Source organism: Chiloscyllium punctatum, chromosome 13 (genome assembly GCF_047496795.1).
Source record: "Chiloscyllium punctatum isolate Juve2018m chromosome 13, sChiPun1.3, whole genome shotgun sequence".
NCBI lineage: Eukaryota > Metazoa > Chordata > Chondrichthyes > Orectolobiformes > Hemiscylliidae > Chiloscyllium > Chiloscyllium punctatum.
The window spans coordinates 52,884,645-52,905,564 of NC_092751.1; positions in this window are offsets into that span (position 1 = coordinate 52,884,645).

Genomic DNA, 20,920 nt, shown 5'->3' on the forward strand with positions numbered 1-20,920 from the left:
ATTTGGTTGAGTTTTTTGAAGAGGTGACAAAGAAGACTGATGAAGACAGTTTGGTAGACATTGTCTATGTAGACTTCAGCAAGGTGTTCATTTAAAGAACAAAGAGCAAAGAAAATTTACAGCCCAGGAACAGGCCCTTCACCCTCCAAGCCTGAGCCGATCCAAATGTACTGTCTAAGTCTGTCAGTCAATTCCTAAGCATCTGTATCCCTCTGCTCCCCACCTACTCATGCATCTGTCCAGATGCATCTTAAATGAATCTGCCGTGCCTGCCTCTAGCACCTCTGCTGGCAACACGTCCCAAATGGCCACCATCCCTCTGTGTGAAGTACTTGCCACATGTATCCCCTTAAACCTTCCATCTCTCACCTTGAAAGCATGACCTCTCGTTATTGAATGCTTCAACCTGGGAAAAAGATTGTCTCTATCCACCCTGTCTATCTCTTCATGATTTTGTAAACCTCAATCAATCCCCCCTCAATCTCCTTTTTTTCAGGTGAAAATAAACCTAATCTGCTCAGCCTCTCTTCATAGCTAGTATTTCCTTCTGATTGGTAGACAGATTAGTAAGTTTCAGTCAAATAGGGTACAGAAGAAGGAAGAGGGATATTTTTCAGCCTGGAGGCTTGTGAGCAGCAGTGTTCTGCAAGCATCCGTACTGAGTTCATGCATTTCATCATTTATGTAAAGGATTTAGATGTGAATATTGGGGCCATAGTTAGTAGGTTTACAGATGACATCAGAAAGGTGGTGTAGTAGATTATCTCAGAGTACAACGAGACCGCAATTAAATGGGACAAAGAGGCAAATAGTAACACATGAAGTTTAATTTAGATAAATAAGAAGCTCTGCATTTTGGGAAGGCAACTCAGGGCAGACATTATATACTTCATGGTCAGATCCTGTGACATGGCAGGTAGACAGAGTCATACAGAACACATTTGGCACATTTGCCTTAATCAGTCAGAGCAATGAGTATAGGAGTTGTGGTGGTATGTTGCATCTATACAGGATGTTGGTGCGGCCACTTTAAGAATACTGCGTACAACTTGGTTTTCTGCAGAAATGACTAACACAGACGTTCCAGGACTGGAGGTTTGAGCTGTAGGGAGAGGTTGATTAGGTTGAGGTGTTTCCCCCGGAGTGTCAGAGGCAGAAGGGTGACATTATAGAGGTTTACTAAAACCATCAGGCGCATGGATATTTTGAACAGCCACGTTCTGCTCTCCAGGATAGGGGAGTCCAGAACAAGAGGGCATAGGTTGAAGGCCAGCTGGCAAATGATTTAGAAGTGACGTGAAGATAAATGTTTCACACAGAGTGTGGTGTGTGTACAGAAAGTGCTGTCAGAGGAAGTGGTCAAGGCGGGTACAATCGCACATTTTAAAAGTATCTGAAAGGGGAGGGATATTGACCAAATGCTGGCAAATGGGACTGGATCAGATTTGATATCTGATCAGAGTGAACAGATTGGACTAACGGGTCTGTTTCCATTCTGCATGACTCTCTGATTCTATAAGAGGGATGATGAAAATTTCTAAAAGATCTTTCAAGTCGGAATTCTCTTCAGTGGAAGTTTATCGTGCCTCTAAGTTCACATTGATTGAAAACTGCGTCAGGTAAATATTTGACAGGGAAGTGAGTCATGCATAATAGGATGGAGACAGGAAAGTATGGCCGAGTCCACAACCTGATCAGCCACAATCTTAGTGCCTAGTGGAGAAGGCTCAAAGTATCTAATGACCCACTCCTGTTCCTCAGTCCCATGTTTCTGTGTTCCATTTAGAAACTTAAAGCTGCTAGACAGGAACAGTTGGAGTCCACTTACTCCTATAACTTGGTGCACAGAAACAGAGGAGACCATTCAGACTTTCAAGACTGTCGCACACGCTTTGAGATGATTTGGGAAATGTAATTGGCAAGTCTAGGCTGGGTATGAAAGAGGCCCCTCATCTCTCTTTAGAAAGCGTCCCCTCTCTGCAGCTTGTGCTTCATTTGTTGGTCAGAATCACTGTGAATACAGCCCACATACCTCACCCAGAGATGGCTCACAAAATCCTCTGGTCTCCCTTTCTGCAACATTCAATAACAGAACATTCATGAAAATAACACCCACTAACTTTCCAATAACAGAATTAGAGAACATCAGAAACAGGGCCATGTTGTTCACCTCCCCAAGCCTGCCTTGCCCTTCTTTAAGATCATGACTGATCTGCTCTTCGCCTCAAATCCTCTTTCATACCCAATTCCTCACGGCCCTCACCTCTCTGACATGTCTATATCCATCTATTTCTTCTTCAAATACATTCAGTCATCTAGCTCCCCGAACACTCTTGAGAAGAGAAATCCTGACATTCAATACCACCAGTTTGAAAGAAACACTTGCTGCTCCTATATCATGGCCTATTGATGTGAACAAAAGAGGTTGAGACAAGGTATCAGGTAAAAATGACTGGCCCCGATATCAAGGCAATAGTTGACTTCTGTTGACATCAAGGAGCTGGCCTTAATGGGAATCAGAGTAAACTCTCCAGTGTTTGGTGTCAAACATGGCACAAAGGAAGATGTTCATCATCTCAGTCCTGGGTCACCTCTGTGAGAGATCCTCAGGGTAGCTTCCTCTTCACAAACAGCTTCAGCTGCTTCATCAATGTCTCCCCACCCTCACCCTCCCAACCATAAGATCAGAAGTGGGGATGATCTCTGAATATTCCACAATGTTCAGAACATTTTGTCCCGGTCAGCTCCTGAACTGCTCTGTGTCCATATGCAGCATGACCTAGGCTCCATTGAGACTTGTGCTGTTAAAGTGTCTGTAACATTCATGTAACAGCACTGCCTGACACTGCACATTGCCACAGTAAAACAAGAGTTCATTCAGCACCTCACGCTGTTTTCACAGGAATATGAGGAGGTCGTTCAGCCCATTGACATTATTAGAGTAGAACAGGGACAGCCCATTCAGTGACTCCAGCCTATTACTCAGGAAAAGAAGGAGTCTAGTGTGATGGACCACACCAGAGCCCCTCGAAAATATTTGACGGCAATAGCCTCGACTCGAATGTTTTCTTATTTTCAAGGAAGTGTAAATTTTCTGTCCCAGGTGCAATGTGACTGGTCAAACTACTCGCTGTGAAGCAAAATACCATCTATTTCAACACGAAAGAAGAAATAAAACCACAGAAAGAGGAATTTAGAATAACGTAATTCTATTGGCCAAGTTAACAGAATAATAGATCTTGGAGCCATTACTAATGAACTATTCCAACATAGAAAACTCCCATAAACACAGCCCTTGGCAAAAAGGAAAATTCAGACACAGTTTGCCATAAATATTTCTCCAATCCAGGAATTAAAAACAGCATCAAGAGAAAATTCAGAGAGAGTAGCAACCAGGAGACATTCACTGATGCTTCCAAATCTATATTTTTTGATGTTACTGAGAATCCAAAACCCAATCATGCTAATCTGTGAGAGCTGGCCACACCCATTCAGGCTGCATTAATATTAACCTAAGGCCTTGCTAGCTGTTTACTCAAGTGTCTTAACTAACCAGCTTGGTAACAATCGTTCAATCTCTCTCATAAAACAAACCCGGACAAAATAACCTCTAAAAGCTGCAGCATTGTCACACTGGTCAGTACATCGAGCTGTCAAACAGGAACCAGGGGAAACCCAGTGAGGCCCTTAGCCCTGTCCAATTGGAAGAGGAAGAAGCCAGTCACTCCATTGAGCCAATTACACAGAAACAGTCGGAGGCCATTCCCGCCTGAATGCACTTACACAGGGGCAGAATGAGGTAATTCATGCTGATACCTGATAAATGTTTTATGCCCAAAACGTCGATTCACCTGCTTCAAGGATGCTGCCTGACCTGCTGTGCTTTTCCAGCAATCGACTCTCTATTCTGATCTCCAGCATCGGCAGTCTTAAGTGTCTCCGAAATGATGCTCTAACATGATGAACTAGTGGAGCAGAGGCTGCACAGACAGACTGTTCCACGTTGTTCCTCCTGGGTCCGTTGTTTATGGTGCACATGTGGGACTTTAACATGGTTTTCTAGAGGTGGGCAGGGAAGCCATATGTCTTGTGTGAAGGCTCAAGAAGGTATCCTTCATCTCCGAGAATACAGCCTGGTGTTCTCTATGTAGGGTGGAAGCTGGTGGGAATGGCTACCTGTTTCAGACGGAAGGTATTGTGGCTGCTGTTGGGGATTGTGAGCAACATGGCGTTCAGTACAGGGTTCACATGCCGACTGCACAATAACATGGGCAGAGTTAATTTAGGTATATAAGCTATTAGGAAAGCCATGTTAGACTGATGAATGGACTCTCTAAGTTCAAATAATTGTGATCTTGTTCATGTTGATCTTGTCTAGTGCACGTCCTGTTCAGTGTAACCTGTATGCCTTACTCTGTCCAAGTCTATTTCCACCCTATGATCTGCCTGGCCATGCTTACTATGATCTGCCTCCACTGCTCATAAATAAAGTGTTTCCCTGTACTGAGGTACACGTGGCAATAAATCAAACCAATCAATCCTGGGTAAAGTATGGAATTTCTCTCCCTGTCAATGTCTCTTTTGGGAATAAGTGATCGCTGCCACTCCTCGTGTTTCAGCATCACCATTTCTTCGTCTCTCACAGCTCTACAGATTAAACACACAGCTTATTCACTCTATCCTCATGTTACCATCACCCGTGTCTGTGGTAAGGAGATCATTCCTTACAAAGGAGATCAAATCTGTACAGAGTGCCCCAAATGCTCTCTCAGCAAGGCTCTACAACAGCAGGAAGATGGCTTTACTTATGTACTCGAATCATCTTGCAATGAAGCACAGCATACCATTGTCTGAACCCATTACTTACACAGGGTTTGATTCGGAGCAGTCAGCATAGACTTGTGAGTGGGAGATCATGCTTCCCAAATTTGTTCTTTGATGAAGTTACCAGGACGTTTGATGATGGCAGAGTCATAGACGTAGTCTCTATGGATTTCAGTGAGGCCTTTGATGAGGTTCCACATGGCAGGCTGCTCTGGAAGGTTCCATCACGTAGAATACTGGGGGAACTGGCTAATTGGATCCACAGTTGGCTTGTTGATGGGAATCAGAGGGTTTCGTGGAAAGATTCTTGTCAGACTACAGGTTGGATCCATTGCTGTTTGTTATCTATGATTTGGTTGAGAATGTACAAGGCATGATTTGTAAGTTTGCAGATGACACTAAAATAAGTGGGAGCATGATCAGTGAGGACGTTTAGCAGAAATTGTAGGAGGTCATTAATCAGGTGGGGAAGTGGGCTGAGAAATGGCAAATGGAATTTAATATAGAGGTGTGTGGTCTTGCAGTTTGGAATCTCAAATCAAGGTAGGAGATTCGCAGTGAATGGGCGGGCCTTAAGAGGTGTAGTGGGCAGAGTGACTTTGGAATTCAGGTGCACGGTTCCCTGAGAGTGGAGTCACAGGTAGACAGGGCTGTGAAGAAGGCTTTTGGCACATCGGCCTTCATCAGGCAGGATATTTAGTATAGAAGTTGGGTATTTATGTTGCAGTTACACAGGACTTTGGTAAGGCCGCACTGGGGGAATTGTGTTCAGTTTTGTCACATTGTTATAGGGAGGATGTTATTAAATTAGAAAGGGTGCAGAAGAAAATTACAAAGACGTTGCCAAGACCCAATGGTCTGAGTTACAGGGAGAGGTTGGACCAGCTAGGACATTTTCTTTAGAGTGTAGGAGACTGAGGGGGGACCTTACAGAGCTGTATAAGATCATGAGGGATATGGATAGGGTGAATGCACTCCGTCTTTTCCAAAGTTTAGAGAATCGATGATGAGAGGGGATCAGTTTAAGGTTAAAGGGGAAGGAATGAAAGGGAACCTGAGGGACCACTTATTTACATAAATGGCTGGTACGTGGATGAGCTGCCAGAAGATGTGGCTAAGGGGGGTACATTACCAACATTTCAAAAGCATTTGGATAAATATGTGGATTGGAAAGGACTGGAAGGATATGGGCCAACTGCAGGGAAATGGGGTCAGTGTGAATGGACATTTACAAGGTGGAGTCGAACCACTTTGTTAATTAAACCCAAACACCCAGAAAAGCTCGACTCACCTTGTAATCTGTTAACATATGAGTGACACAGATCTCCTACATTCCATTATTTAAACAAAAATTAGCAAGTTAGTTTCTTAACTTTAATAGTTAACACTAAAAAAAACTATTCACAAATACAAGCCCCTCTTTTCTTAGCTATTTACTATCTGACTCCAACTCTGTAAAAATATGCGGTTCCAACAACCCACTTATTAAACGTTACAATCTCAAGACCATACAGTCTCTATCCTCCCCCCTGTGTTCAATCTTTCAGCTGCTGATCTCCTTGGGTCATTTTTTTTTAACTGCAAGTAGGTTTGACATGAACATGTGTCTTTGATAGAGAGTGTTTGAGATGGCCAGTTAGCACTCCTGCTCTACAGCAGTTACTCTGCTGTTGGATGGCAGCGGCTCTCCCTCTAGTGTTCAAAATGCTGGGATTATATAATTCCATTGATACAATAAGTCTCATAATTTGATTACTTTCCAGGTGTACGAACAATAATATTCAAATTTCTTTGGATTCTGATATTCTGAGCATTATTTAAAGTCTTTGATTGCATTTGAATTGCTGTCAAAACAGCAACCAAAACTCAGACTTCTATTTCCCAGCTAATTGTTACATTTGGAACAGTCTGATCTTTAGGTGGCATCTGTGGCTGTACTTTCGATTCAGCAAAACCCGTCCTATCTTAAAGTGAACAGACATTGATTAGATTCCAGAGAGTAACACACCCTGGGCTATCTGTTATTCTGTATACTAACCTCCTTGAACCCCTCGATTAGATTCCAGGCTGCAACTCACTCCGAGGTATCCGTTATTCTGTTTGTAAACAACCCTGAACCCCTCGATTACATTCCAGGCTGTAACTGAGTCTGGGGTATCTGTTATTCTGCACAAAAACCACCCTGAACACCTCAATTAGATTCCAGGCTGTAACACACCCGAGAATATCTGTTATTCTGTATATAAACCACTCTGAACCCCTCAGTTAGATTCCAAGCTGTAAGTCGCCCCAGAATATCTGTTATTCTGTACATAAACAACCCTGAACCCCTCGATTAGATTCCAGGCTGTAACTCACTCTGGGCTATCTGTTATTCTGCATATAACCCACCCTGAACCCCTCGATTCGATTCCAGGCTGTAACTCACTCTGGGCTATCTGTTATTCTGTATATAACCCACCCTGAACCCCTCGATTCGATTCCAGGCTGTCACTCACTCCGGGCTATCTGTTATTCTGTACAAAAACCACCCTGAACCCCACGATTAGATTCCAGGCAGTAACTTCCTGTCAGGGTTGAAAGGGAAGGGAGGGAGTTATAGGGAATGCTGGCTAACTAAAGAAATTCAGGGTTTCGTTCAGAAAAAGAAGGAAGCGTATGTCAGCTATAGAAAGGATAGATCGAGTGAATCCTTAGAAGAGTATAAAGGAAGTTGGAGTATACTTAAGAGGGAACTCAGGAGGGCAAAACGCGGACATGAGATAGCTTTGGAAAATAGAATTAAGAAGAATCCAAAGTGTTTTTACAAATATATTAAGGACAAAGGGTAACTAGGGAGAGAATAGGGCCCCTCTATGATCAGTAAGGCGGCCTTTGTGTGGAGCCACAGAAAATTGGGGAGATATTAAATGAATATTTTGCATCAGTATTTACTGTGGAATAGGATATGGAAGATATAGACTGTTGGGAAATCGACGATGACATCTTGCAAAATGTCCAGAGAAACAGAGGAGGAAGTGCTGGATGTCTTGAAACGGTTAAAGGTGGATACATCCCCAGGACCTGATCAAGTGTACGCGAGAACTCTGTGGGAAGCTAGAGAAGTGATTGCTGGGCCTCTTGCTGAGATATTTGTATCATCGATAGTCACAGGTGAGATGCTGGAAGACTGGAGTTTGGCAAACGTGGTGCCACTGTTTAAGAAGGGTGGTAAAGACAAGCCAGGGAACTACAGACCGGTCAGCCTGACCTCGGCGGTGGGCAAGTTGTTAGAGGGAATCCTGAGGGACAGGATGTACATGAAGTTGGAAATGCAACGACTGATTCAGGATAGTCAACATGGCTTTGTGCGTAGGAAATCATGTCTCACAAACTTGACTGAGTTTTTTGAAGAAGTAACAAAGAAGATTGATGAGGGCAGAGCAGTAGATGTGATCCATATGGACTTTACTAAGGCGTTCGACAAGTTTCCCCATGGGAGACTGATTAGCAGGTTAGATCTCATGGAATACAGGGAGAAGTAGCCATTTAGATACAGAACTGGCTCAAAGGTAGAAGACAGAGGGTGGTGGTGGAGAGTTGTTTTTCAGACTGGAGGCCTGTGACCAGTGGAGTACCACAAGGATCAGTTTTGGGTCCTCTACTTTTTGGCATTTTAATAAATGATTTGGATGCGAGCAGAAGAGGTACAGTTAGTAAGTTTGCAGATGACACCCAAATTGCAGGTGTAGTGGACAGCAAAGAGGGTTTCCTCAGATTACAACAGGATCTGGACCAGATGGGCCAATGGGCTGAGAAGTGGCAGATGGAGTTTAATTCAGATAAATGCGAGGTGCTGCATTTTGGGAAAGCAAATCTTAGCAGGACTTCTACATTTAATGGTAAGGTCCTAGGGTGTGTTGCTGAACAAAGAGAGCTTGGAATGCTGGTCCATAGCTCCTTGAAAGTGGAGTCGCAGATCGATAGGATATTGAAGAAGGCGTTTGGTATGCTTTCCTTTATTGGTCAGAGTATTGAGTACAGGAGTTGGGAGGTCATGTTGCGGCTGTACAGGACATTGGTTAGGTCACTCTTGGAATATTGCTTGCAATTCTGGTCTCCTTCCTATCGGAAAGATGTTGTGAAACTTGAAAAGGTTCAGAAAAAAATTACAAGGAGGTTGCCAGGGTTGGAGGATTTGAGCTACAGGGAGAGGCTGAACAGTCTGGGGCTGTTTTCCCTGGCGTGCCGGAGGCTGAGGGGTGACCTTATAGAGGTTTACCCTCAGGTAAGGGAGTCCAGAACTAGAGGGCATAGATTTAGTTTGAGAGGGGAAAGATATGAAAGAGACCTAAGGAAAACATTTTTCACGCAGAAGGTGGTACGTGTATGGAGTGAGCTGCCAGAGAAGTGGTGGAGACTGGTACAATTGCAACATTTAAGAGGAATTTGGATGAGTATATGAATTGGAAGGGTTTGGAGGGATATGGGCCGGGTGCTGGAAGGTGGGACTAGATTGGGTTGGGATATCTGGTCGGCATTGACAGGTTGGACTGAAGGGTCTGTTTCCATGCTGTACATCTCTTTGATTCTATGACTCTATAACTCACTCCGGGCTACCTGTTATTCTGCATATAAACCACCCAGAAACCCTCGATTAGACTCCAGTCTGTAACTCACTCTGGGTATCTGTTATTGTTCACATCATCGCCCCGAATTCCCTTGATAAAATTCCAATCTGTAACTGACTTCCAATTTTAAGGGGCTCTGCACATTAGCCACCTCAATCCTTTGATTCGATTCCAGTCTGTATCACACTTCTGGGTATCTGTTAGTCTGTATATTAACCATCCAATCCAAACCATGTTAAAAGTGTCCACAGTGTTCAGGGATGTGTATGTGAGGTGCATTAGTCAGGGGTAAATGTGGGGAAATGGATCTGGATGGGTTATTCTTCTGAGGGTCAGTGTGGTCTTGTTGGGCTGAAGGGCTTGTTTCCCCACTGACGGGATTATCTAAATAACCCGGAACCCTCTCGATTAGATTGCAACGTGTAACTCACTTCCATGTATGTGTGATTCGCATGCTTCAAAAACACCCCAAAACCTTCAATTCTGTTCCACTTCGATAAACACGAGGCGCTGCATTTTGAGAAAGCAAATTTGAGCAGGATTTATACACTTAATGGTAAGGTCTGAGGGAGAGATGCTGAACAAAGAGACTTTCAATTGCACGTTCGTAGCTCCGTGAGAGTAGAGTGGCAGGTGGATAAGATAATGAAGGCAGCGTTTGGTATGCTTTCCTTTATTGGTCAGAGTTATGAGTATAGACATTGAGAGGTCATGTTGTGGCTGGACTGGACATGGGTTAGGCCACTGTTGGAATATGGCGTGCAATTCTGGTCTCCTTCCTATCGGAAGGATGTTATGAAACTTGGAAGGGTTCAGAAAAGATTTACAAGGAGGTTGCCAGTGTTAGAGGATTTGAGCTACAGGGAGAGGCTTGATAGGCTGGGGCTGTTTTCCCTGGAGCATCAGAGGCTGAGGGGTGACCTTATCAAGGTTTATAAAATCATGACGGGCATGGATAGGATAAATAGACAAAGTCTTTTCCTTTGGGTGGGAGGTCCAGAACGAGAGGGCATAGGTTTAGTGTGAGAGGTAATATGAAAGAGACCTAAGGGGCAACTTGTTCACTCAGAGGGTGGTACATGAATGGAATGAACTGTCAGAGGAAGTGGTGGAGGCTGGTACAATTGCAACATTTAAAATGCAGCTCAATGAGTATATGAATGGGAAGGTTTGGAGGGAGATGGGCCAAGTGCTTGAAAAAGAGACTAGAGTAGGTTAGGATATCTGGTCTGCAGAGACGGGTTGGACCAAAGGGTCTGTTTCCATGCTGTACATCTCTAGGACTGTATAACTCTGCGGTTTTGTGACTCACGACTTGTTATCTGTTATTCTGTATGTAAACCACGCTGAACCCCTCGATTAGATTCCACTCTGTCCCTCACCTATGGGTATCTCATATGCTGTATGTAAACCCTAAACCCCTCAATTAGATTCCAATCTGGAACTCACTCCTGAGGATCTGTTATTGGATCTGTGAAGTGATCCTTGTTGGATGTCAGACCGAAGCCAAGATAAACTAAAGGGTCAAGTCTTACATTGGGAGCAGGAACACAGAAAGCTGCTGGTACATTTCTGTACTGTTACATATCTCAAAGTTTCAGATTGGGGCTGAATTCCTGTCAAAATGTGGAAAGTCTCAAAAGCTGTTTCTTGTCCTGCATCATTATAACATAACCTACCTTACATACCTAACCTATACTTCCTATCTTACATAACCTTGTAAGGTAGGAAATGGGGACAGCTCCTGGAAGGTGTCTGTATCTCTGTGTGTGTGTGATTCGGTGTGTCTGTGATTCTGTGTGCGTGTTCAATGTTTTATATATTTTAGAACTGTATTGATGTTGCCAGTCTCTTTTGCTTTTCCTTATTTATAAACTCAATGTCATCGTTTTGCTGATATAAAATGGTGGCTGTGGACAAATCTAAAATGTCTGCCTGACTGATTTGTGTCAGGAACACTTTCAACAAGGGAGAGGGGGCAATGTGTCAAAAGCCATTTCCGTTCATTGATGCCAGCAGAGATAGGAAATGGAGACAGCTCTTTGAAGGTGGTTAAAATGTAAATCCCAGAACCTGTTTACAGTGAATGCGGAGAGGCAATGTGACATTCCAGTAAGGTCTGCCTTACTTTCCAAACTCCTAATATATGAAGAAACATAATATACTAAACCTGATAGAGCTCAGTCACTGAATTGTAGATTTGCAGCGTTGGATCAGGACCCTGCCTGGCGAGGCCTCATCCCAAATTGAAGGGTTTTTCGAATGCCACACTGACCTTCTGTGGGTTCAAATTGTGTGTTGTCTACAAATAAAAGAAAGTAATGCACCTGCAATTAAACAGAACGCTTTCTGGAAATTTGTGCATCTGTTGGATTAAGTATCTTTCAACAGGATTGAAGATAAGTGAGATAGGTAGCATTGTAACCAGAAGGGCAGTGCAGTATAAAAGGTATATTAATACTTTCAGTGAAAGGGGAAAACAGAGGAGGATAGTCCTCAAACTAGGAAAGTTGGGAGTCACTAAAGTTGTGTAGTTTGTGACTGCATTATGTTTATGTGAGTCAAGATTTGCAACCAGTTGGCCAATAGTGCACTTTGTGACTCACTCCCAGTTACAAGTTATTTTACATAAAAAGGTTAACATATCCGTCGATTAGATTCCAGTAACACACTTCGAGCTATCTGTTATTCTGTCTTTAAACGACCCTGAACTCCTCGATTAGATTCCATGCTGTAACGCACTCCGGGCTATCTGTTATTTTGTATCTAAAACTCCCTGAACCCCTCGATTAGATTCCAGGCTGTAACTCACTCTGGGCTATCTGTTATTCTGTATCTAAAACTTCCTGAACCCCTCGATTAGATTATAAATGACACAGGTATCAGTTATTCTGTACAATAACCATCCTAAATACCTCGATTAGTTTCCAGTCTGTAACACACTCCAGGCTGTTATTCTGTATATAAACCACCCTGAACCCCTCGATTAGATTCCAGACTGTAACTCACTCCATGGCATCTGTTATTCTGTACATAAACCATGCTAAACCCCTCGATTAGGTTCCAACCTGTAACACATTCCAGGCTAACTGTTATTCTGCAAATAACCCACCCTGAATCCCTCGATTAGATTCCAGGCTGTAACTCACTCTGTGCTATCTGTTATTCTGTATATAAACCACACTGAACCCTGCAATTAGATTCCAGGCTGTAACTCACTGCGGGCTATCTGTTATTCTGTATATAAACCACACTGAACCCTGCAATTAGATTCCAGGCTGTAACTCACTGCGGGCTATCTGTTATTCGTATATAAACCACCCTGAACCCCTTGATTAGATTCCAGATTGTAACTCACTCCGGGGTATCTGGTATTCTGCATATTAATCACCCGAACCCCTCGATTAGATTCCAGTCTGTAAATCACACCGGGCTAACTGTTATTTTGTATATTAACCACCCTGAACCCATTGATTTGATTTCAATTCCGGACATGTTAAGCTCATGTTCCCAACACAATCTAATCTCAATGATGATCAATGTATCACGAGTCCTCCTCTCTGCTGGCACTACCATCAAGCTAACTTTCTGATGTTTACGTACATGATTACCTGTAGCAGTGATTCGCAGGTAGAGAGAGTGGTGCTGAACACATTTGGCACATTTGCCTTAATCTGTCAGAGCATTGAGTATAAGAGTTGTGGTGGTATGTTGCATCTGTACAGGATGTTGGTGAGGCCATTTTAAGAATACTGCGTACAACTTGGTTTTCTGCAGAAATGACGTACACATATGTTCCAGGACTGGAGGCTTGAGTTATAGGGAGATTATAGCTGATATACCTGATTACGTTGAGTTGTTTCCCCCTGGAGTGTCAGAGGTTGAGAGGCAACATTATAGAGGTTTATAAAATCATCAGAGGCCTGGATATTCTGAACAGCCGTGTTCTACTCCCAAGGATAGGGGAGTCCAGAACAAGACAGAAAAGGTTGAAGCGGAGAGGGCGAATGATTTAGAAGGGACCTGAAGGTAAATATTTCACACAGAGAGTGGTGTGTGTACAGAAAGTGCAGTCAGAGGAAGTTGTCAAGGCCGGTACAATCACAGGAGGAATATTGGCCAAATGCTGGCAAATGGGACTAAATCAGATTTGATATCTGATCGGAGTGAACAGATTGGACTAACGGGTCTGTTTCCATTCTGCATGACTCTCTGATTCTATAAGAGGGATGACGAATAATTCTGAAAGGACTTTTCAAGTCGGAATTCTTTTCAGTGGAAGGTTATCGTGTCTCTATGTTCACATTGATTGAAAGCTGCGTTAAAAATTTGACAGAGAAGTGAGTCATGCACAATGGGACGCAGACAGCAAAGTGGGGATGAGACCACAACCTGATCAGCTACAATTTTATTGCCTGGTGGAGAAGGCTCAAAGTATCTAATGACCCACTCCTGTTCCTCAGTCCCATGTTCCTGTGTTCCATTCAGCCCCTCAAACCTGCGAGACAGGAGCAGTTGGAGGCTACTTACTCCTATAACCTGGTGCACAGAAACACAGGAGACATTTCAGCCCCTCAGTACTGTCCCACACGGTTTGAAGTGAACTGGGAAATGTAATTGGAAAGCCCAGGCTGGGTATGAAAGAGGCCCCTCTTCTCTCTTCACAGAGCTTCCCGTCTCTGCAAATTGTGCTTCATTTGTTGGTCATGTTGTACACCCAGATTCAATGTGAATATAGCCTCCATACCTCACTCAGGGATGGCTCACAAAATCCTCTGATCTCACTGACTGCAGCATTCAATAACAGAGCATTCATGAAAATAACACCCACTAACTTTCCAATAACAGAATGGGAGAGCATCAGAAACAGGGGCGTGTTGTTCACCCCCCAAACCTGCCTTGCCCTTCTTTAAGATCATGACTGATGTGCTCTTCGCCTCAAATCCTCTTTCATATCCAATTCTTCATAGCCCTCAACTCTCTGACAGGTCAATTTCCATGTACCTCCTCTTCAAATACGTTCAGTCATCTAGCTTCCCGAACACCCTTGATGAGAGAAATCCTGACATTCACTCCCACCTGTTTAAAAAAAAACACTTGCTGCTCCTATATCATGGCCTATTGATGTGAACAAAAGACGTTGACACAAGGGTTCAGGTAAAAATGACTGGCCCCAATATCAAGGCAGTGGTTGACTTCTGTTGACATCAAGGAGCTTAACAAAACTGAACTTAATGGGAATCAGAGTAAACTCTCCAGTGTTTGGGGTAAAACCTGGCACAAAGGAAGATGTTCATCATCTCAGTCCTGTGTCACCTCTGTGCGAGATCTTCAGGGTAGCTTCCCCTTCACAAACATCTTCAGCTGCTTCATCAATGTCTCCCCAGCCCCACCCTCCCCACCATAATGTCAAAAGTGGGGATGGTCGCTGAAGATTCCACAATGTTCAGAACATTTTGTCCCCCGTCAGCTCCTGAACTGGTCTTTGCCCGTAACTAGCAGGATCCAGACTCCATTAAGACTTGTGCTGTTAAAGTGTCCATAACATTCATGTAACAGCACTGGCGAGCACTGGACATTGCCACAGTAAAACAAGAGTTCATTCATCACCTCACGCTGTTTTCACAGGAATATGAGGAAGTCATTCAGCCCATTGACACTATTGGAGAAAAACAGGGACAGCCCATTCTGTGCCTCCAGCCTATTACTCAGGAAGAGAAGGAGTCTAGTGTGATGGAGCTCACCAGAGCCCCTCGAAAATATTTGAAGGCGGGAGCCTAGACTCTAATGTTTTCGTATTTTAAAGGAAATGTAAAGTTTCTGTTCCAGATGCAATGTGACTGGTCAAACTACTCGGTGTGAAGCAAAACCCCATCTACTTAAACACGAAAGAGAAAATGAAACCAAAGAAAGAGGAATTTAGAATAATGTAATTCTATTGGACAGCTTAACAGAATAAAAGATCTAGGAACTATTACTGATGAACTGTTCCAATATAGGGAAATCCCATAAACACAGCCCTTGGCAAAAAGAAATATTCAGACACAGATTGTCACAAATATTTCTCCAATCCAAGAAGTAAAAACAGTATCAAGAGAAATTTCAGAGAGAGTAGCAGCCAGGAGACATTCACTGAAGCTTCCAACTCTGTGGAGACCCCAATAGTTTCTGATGTTACTGAGAAACCAAAACCCAGAGATCCTAATCTGTGAGAGCTGACCACCCCCATTCAGGCTGCATTAAAATTAACCTAAGTCCTCCCTAGCTGTTACTCAAGTGGTCTTAACTAGCCAGCTTGGTAACAATCGTTCAATCTCTCTCATAAAATAAACCAGGACAAAATAACCTCTTAAAGCTGCAACATTGTCACATTAGTCAGTACAATGAGCTGTCAAACAGGAACAAGGGTTAACCAGTCAGGCCCTTGGTCCTGTCCTATCGGACGAGGACGAAGCCAATCACTCCAGTGAGTCACTTACACAGGAACAGCAGGAGGCAATTCCTTCCTCAATGCACTTTCACGGGGGCAGAATGAGGTAATTTTTGCTGATTCCTGATGAATGTCTTATGCCCAAAATGTCGATTCTCCTGGTCCTCGGATGCTGCCTGAGCCGCTGTGCTTTTCCAGCAATTGATGCTCGACTCTGATCTCCAGCATTGGCAGTCCTCACTGTCTCCTGATTGATGCTCTAACATGATGAACAAGTGGGGCAGAGGCTGCACAGACAGACTGTTCCACGTTGTTTCTCTTGGCTCCGTTGTTTATGATACACACGTGGGACTTTAACATGGTTTTCTAGAGGTGGGCAGGGAAGCCATATGTCTTGTGTGAAGTCTCAAGAAGGCATCTTCCATCTCCGAAAAGACAGCCTGGTGTTCTCTATGTAGGGTGGAAGCTGATGGGAATGGCTACCTGTTTCAGACGGAAGGTATTGTGGCTGCTGTTGGGGATTGTGAGCAACCTGATGTTCAGTACGGGTTCACTCGCCGACTGCACAATACCATGGGGAGAGTTAATTTAGGCAAATAAACAATTACGAAAGTCACGTTAGACTGATGAATGGACTCTCTAAGTTCAAGTAATGGTGATCTTGTTCATGTTGACCTTGTCTAGTGCATGTCCTGTGCAGTGTAACCTGTATGCCTTACTCTGTGCAAGTCTATTTCCACCCGATGATCTGTCTGGCCATGATCTTCCTCCACTGCTCATAAACAAAATGTTTCCCTGTACAGAGATACATGTGACAATAAATCAAACTAATCAATCCTGGGTAAAGTATGGAATTCCTCTCCCTGTCAATGTCTCTTTTGGGAATAAGTGATCGCTGCCACTCCTCGTGTTTCAGCATCACCATTTCTTCGTCTCTCACAGCTCTACAGATTAAACACTCAGCTTATTTATTCTATCGTCATGTTACTATCACCGGTATCAGTGGTAAGGGAATCATTCCTTACAAAGGAGATCAAATCTGTACAGAGCGCCCCAAATGCTCTCTCAGCAAGGCTCTACAACAGCAGGAAGATGGCTTTACTTATTTACTCGAATCATCTTACAATGAAGGACAGCATACCATTGACTGCACCCATTACTTCCACAGGGTTTGATTCAGAGCAGTCAGAATAGACTTGTGAGTGGGAGATCATGCTTCCCAAATTTCTTCGAGTCCTTTGATGAAGTTACCAGGACGTTTGATGAGGACAGAGTGATAGACGTAGTCTCTATGGGTTTCAGTAAGGCCTTTGATAAGGTTCCAAATGGCAGGCTGCTCAGGAAGGTTACATCTCGCAGAATGCGGGGGGAACTGGCAAATTGGATACACAGTTGGCTTGATGGTAGGAAGCAGAGGGTTGAGTGGAAGGATGTTTGTCAGACCGGAGGCTTGGTCCATTGCTGTTTGTTATCTATGATTTGGTTGAGAATGTACAGGGTATGATTAGTAAGTTTGCAGATGACACTAAAGTAATTGGGAGCATGATCAATGAGGAAGTTTATCAGAAATTGCAGCAGGACCTTAATCAGGTAAGAAATGGGCCGAAAAATTGCAAATGGAATTTAATATACAAGCGTGACGTCTTGGAATTTGGAAACTCAAATCAAGGTAGGAGTTTCATGGTGAATGGGAGTGTCTTAAGGGGTGCAGTGGGTCGAGGGACTTTGGTGTTCAGGTGCACGGTTCTCTAAGAGTGGACTCACACGTAGACAGGGAAGTGAAGAAGGCTTCTGGCACATTGGCCTTCATCAGGCAGGATATTGAGGTATAGAAGTTGGGACATTATGTTGCAGTTACACAGGACTTTGGTAAGGCCGCACTTGGAGTATTGTGTTCAGCTTTGTCACCTTGATTTGGGGAGGATGTTATTAAATTAGAAAGAGTGCAGAAGAAATTTACAAGGACATTGCCAGGACCCAATGGTCTGAGTTATCGGGAGAGGTTGGACAGGCTAGGACCTTTTCTTTAGCGTGTAAGAGACTGAGGGAGTCCTTATAGAGCTGTATAAAATCACGAGGGGTATGGATAGGGTTAATGCTCTCAGTCGTTTTCCAAAGTGTAGAGAATCGAGGATTAGAGTGGATCAGTTTAAAGTTAAAGGGGAAGGAATAAAAGGGAACCTGAGGGGCCACTTCTTTATACAGAGGGCTGGTACATGGATGAGTTGCCAGTAGATATGGTTGAAGGGGGTACATTAACGAAATTTCAAAAACATTTTGATAAATACGTGGATAGGAAAGGACTGGAAGCGTATGGGCCAACTGCAGCGAAATGGGGTTAGCGTGGATGGATATTTACAAGGTGGACTCGAACCCCTCTGTTAATTAAACCCAAACACCCAGAAACGCTCGCCTTACCTTGTAATCTGTTAAAATATGAGCGGCACAGATCTCCTACATTCGACTATTTAAACAAAAATTATCAAGTTAGTTTCTTAACATTAAATGTGAACACTAAACAACAACTATTCGCAAATACAAGCCCCTCTTTTCTTAGCTACTTACTATCTGACTCCAACTCTGTAAAAATGTGCTGTTCCAACAACCCACATATGAAAGATTAAAATCTCAAGACCATACAGTCTCTATCTTCCCTGCTGTGTTCACTCTTTCAGCTGCTGATCACCCTGGGTCATTTTTTTAACTGAAAGTAGGTTTACATGAACATGTGTCTTTGATAGAGAGTGTTTGAGATGGTCAGTTAGCACTCCTGCTCTACAGCAGTTACTCTGCTGTTGGATGGCAGTGGCTCTCCCTCTATTTTCAAAATGTTGGGTTTATATACTCCCCATGATATAGTAATTCTCATAATTTGATTGCTGTCCAGGTGCCCAAACAATAATATTCAAATTCTTTTGGTTTCTGGTATCCTGAGCGTTATTTAAACTCTTTGGTTGCATTTGAATGGCTGTCAAAACAGGAACCAAAACTCAGGTATCCATTTCTCAGCTAATGGTGATACGTGGAACAGTGTGACCTTTAGCTGGCATCTGTGGCTTTAATTTCTATTCAACAAAACCCGATCTGTCTTAAAGTGCCCATACATGTTTTTGGATTCATAACATCTTCCTGCTTCAGATAATAAAATGAACCAGGTGAATGAAAAGATGGCTACATTTCTTTTCCTCTAATTCTTAATCCCAATTATATGAAATACAAAAGTATTAATCTCAGTTATACCATTCATATAAATTCTGCACACCAATACAACACTGGAATAAGTCAAGTCTTATCTACACTGCTTTCCTTTAAATCCGCAAAAACCCATCTGCTATCACATTGTAGGAGCCACAGCCTGTACATATTTGTGAGTTGAAAGTCGGTAAGGTAAGACTCCAATGAAATAGTCTCATATTCTGGTCTTTAAACATTCCAAAAAATGCGAGAGATTTGTCGTTGTCCACAACCATCTCTGACAAATTGTTTGTCATATAAACATTAAAATATTGTCAGGCCAGTGTGAAACTTAATCATTCTTTTTCAATAATGGAGATTTTCCTTTTTTCTTCTGGTGGATATTGCGGTTTTTCAACAAGTAGCCAATTAGCCATTCAATTCCATCATCCTCTTTCTGTATCAATACATCTCCGACCCCGATATCCCGAGCATGAAACACAATTTTCGAAGGGTTTCAAAATATTTGGTGCAGCTAAAACTGAGGTGGTGATTAATCCTGCTTTAAAATTCTCAAATGCCTCCTGGCATTGTTCTGTCCACCACAATTCTGTGTTCTTCTTTAATAAATCCATCAGTGGTGCCAATACGCTGCTGAAGTTTGCAACAAACTTCCGATAGAATCCATTCAGTTCCAAAAATCGAAGCACCTCTTTCTTCGACGATGGTCGTGGAAATTCCTCAAAGCCCTTCGTCTTTGTGTTCCATGGGGTCAACCTTCCATGTCCAATGTAATATTCCAAGAACGTAACCACTGCCTTCATGAATTCTGTTTTCTTTAAGATTATTACCAAGTTTGCTTCTTGTAATCGTTCAACATGCTCTGCCAACTGTAACATGTGAGCTTTCAATCATTTGCTAAAGATGACCGCATCATAAAGATAAGCTGCAAAATTTGTTCATATAGCCACAACTCTGTTTCTGAGTCTTAAATGTGGCTGGTGCATTATTCATCCGTATGAAATACTCGATAAAGTTTTTTGTCATCTCTGGTATCTTTACTGTATAGTTTAACTGACTCCACATTTTTTTTTATTTGAAAGGGGCCACAAAACCTGGCTTTGAAGAGATTTCTTACCACTGGTGGCAATACTAATACGGCATCCCCACGGGAAATCTTCAAAGTTTCAGTGTTTTTATCTGCCACATGCTTCACCCTATGCTGTGCTGTTCAGATACTGTTTAGCTAACTCACCTACTCTATCTAGTCTCTCCTTCACCTCATACACATAATCCAGGTGTGAGATTTCCGACTTCGGTCCTGTCAATTTATATTTAATTAATTTCAAAGGACCTCTCACTTCATGTACGAATATTAACTCAAAGGACGTAAAGTGAGTAGATTTATTTGGGACATGGCAAATCTAAAGGCAAACATTAGATTTGGGAAATCTAATGGCAAACAATTTAATGGGGCACCTTTATTCCAATCATTTGCCAACCCTGACAGTACGCTGTCAACATAGTCTTCAGCGTCTGATGCTAACTTTCCAAGGCTCCCTGGGATTCAGGATGGGACGCACTTGATTTGAAGTGCTGTCTGCCTAAGCCATCCATGACTTCCTTAAAAGGCTGAGCAGTAAAATGAGACCCTTGGTCTGACTGAATCTCTCTGGGCAGCCCATAGCGAGTCAATAAAGCGAACAACTCCCCCACTTCTCTTTTTGCCTTAACACTCCAATGATGGAATTGCCTCTGGATATCTGGTAGACACATCCATTGTAGTCAGCAAGTATTTGTTTCCACTTTTATTTTAGAAAGGGGAGCTACACAATTAATCATAACCCACGTGCAAGGTTCTTCGGATTCAGGAATTGGCAAC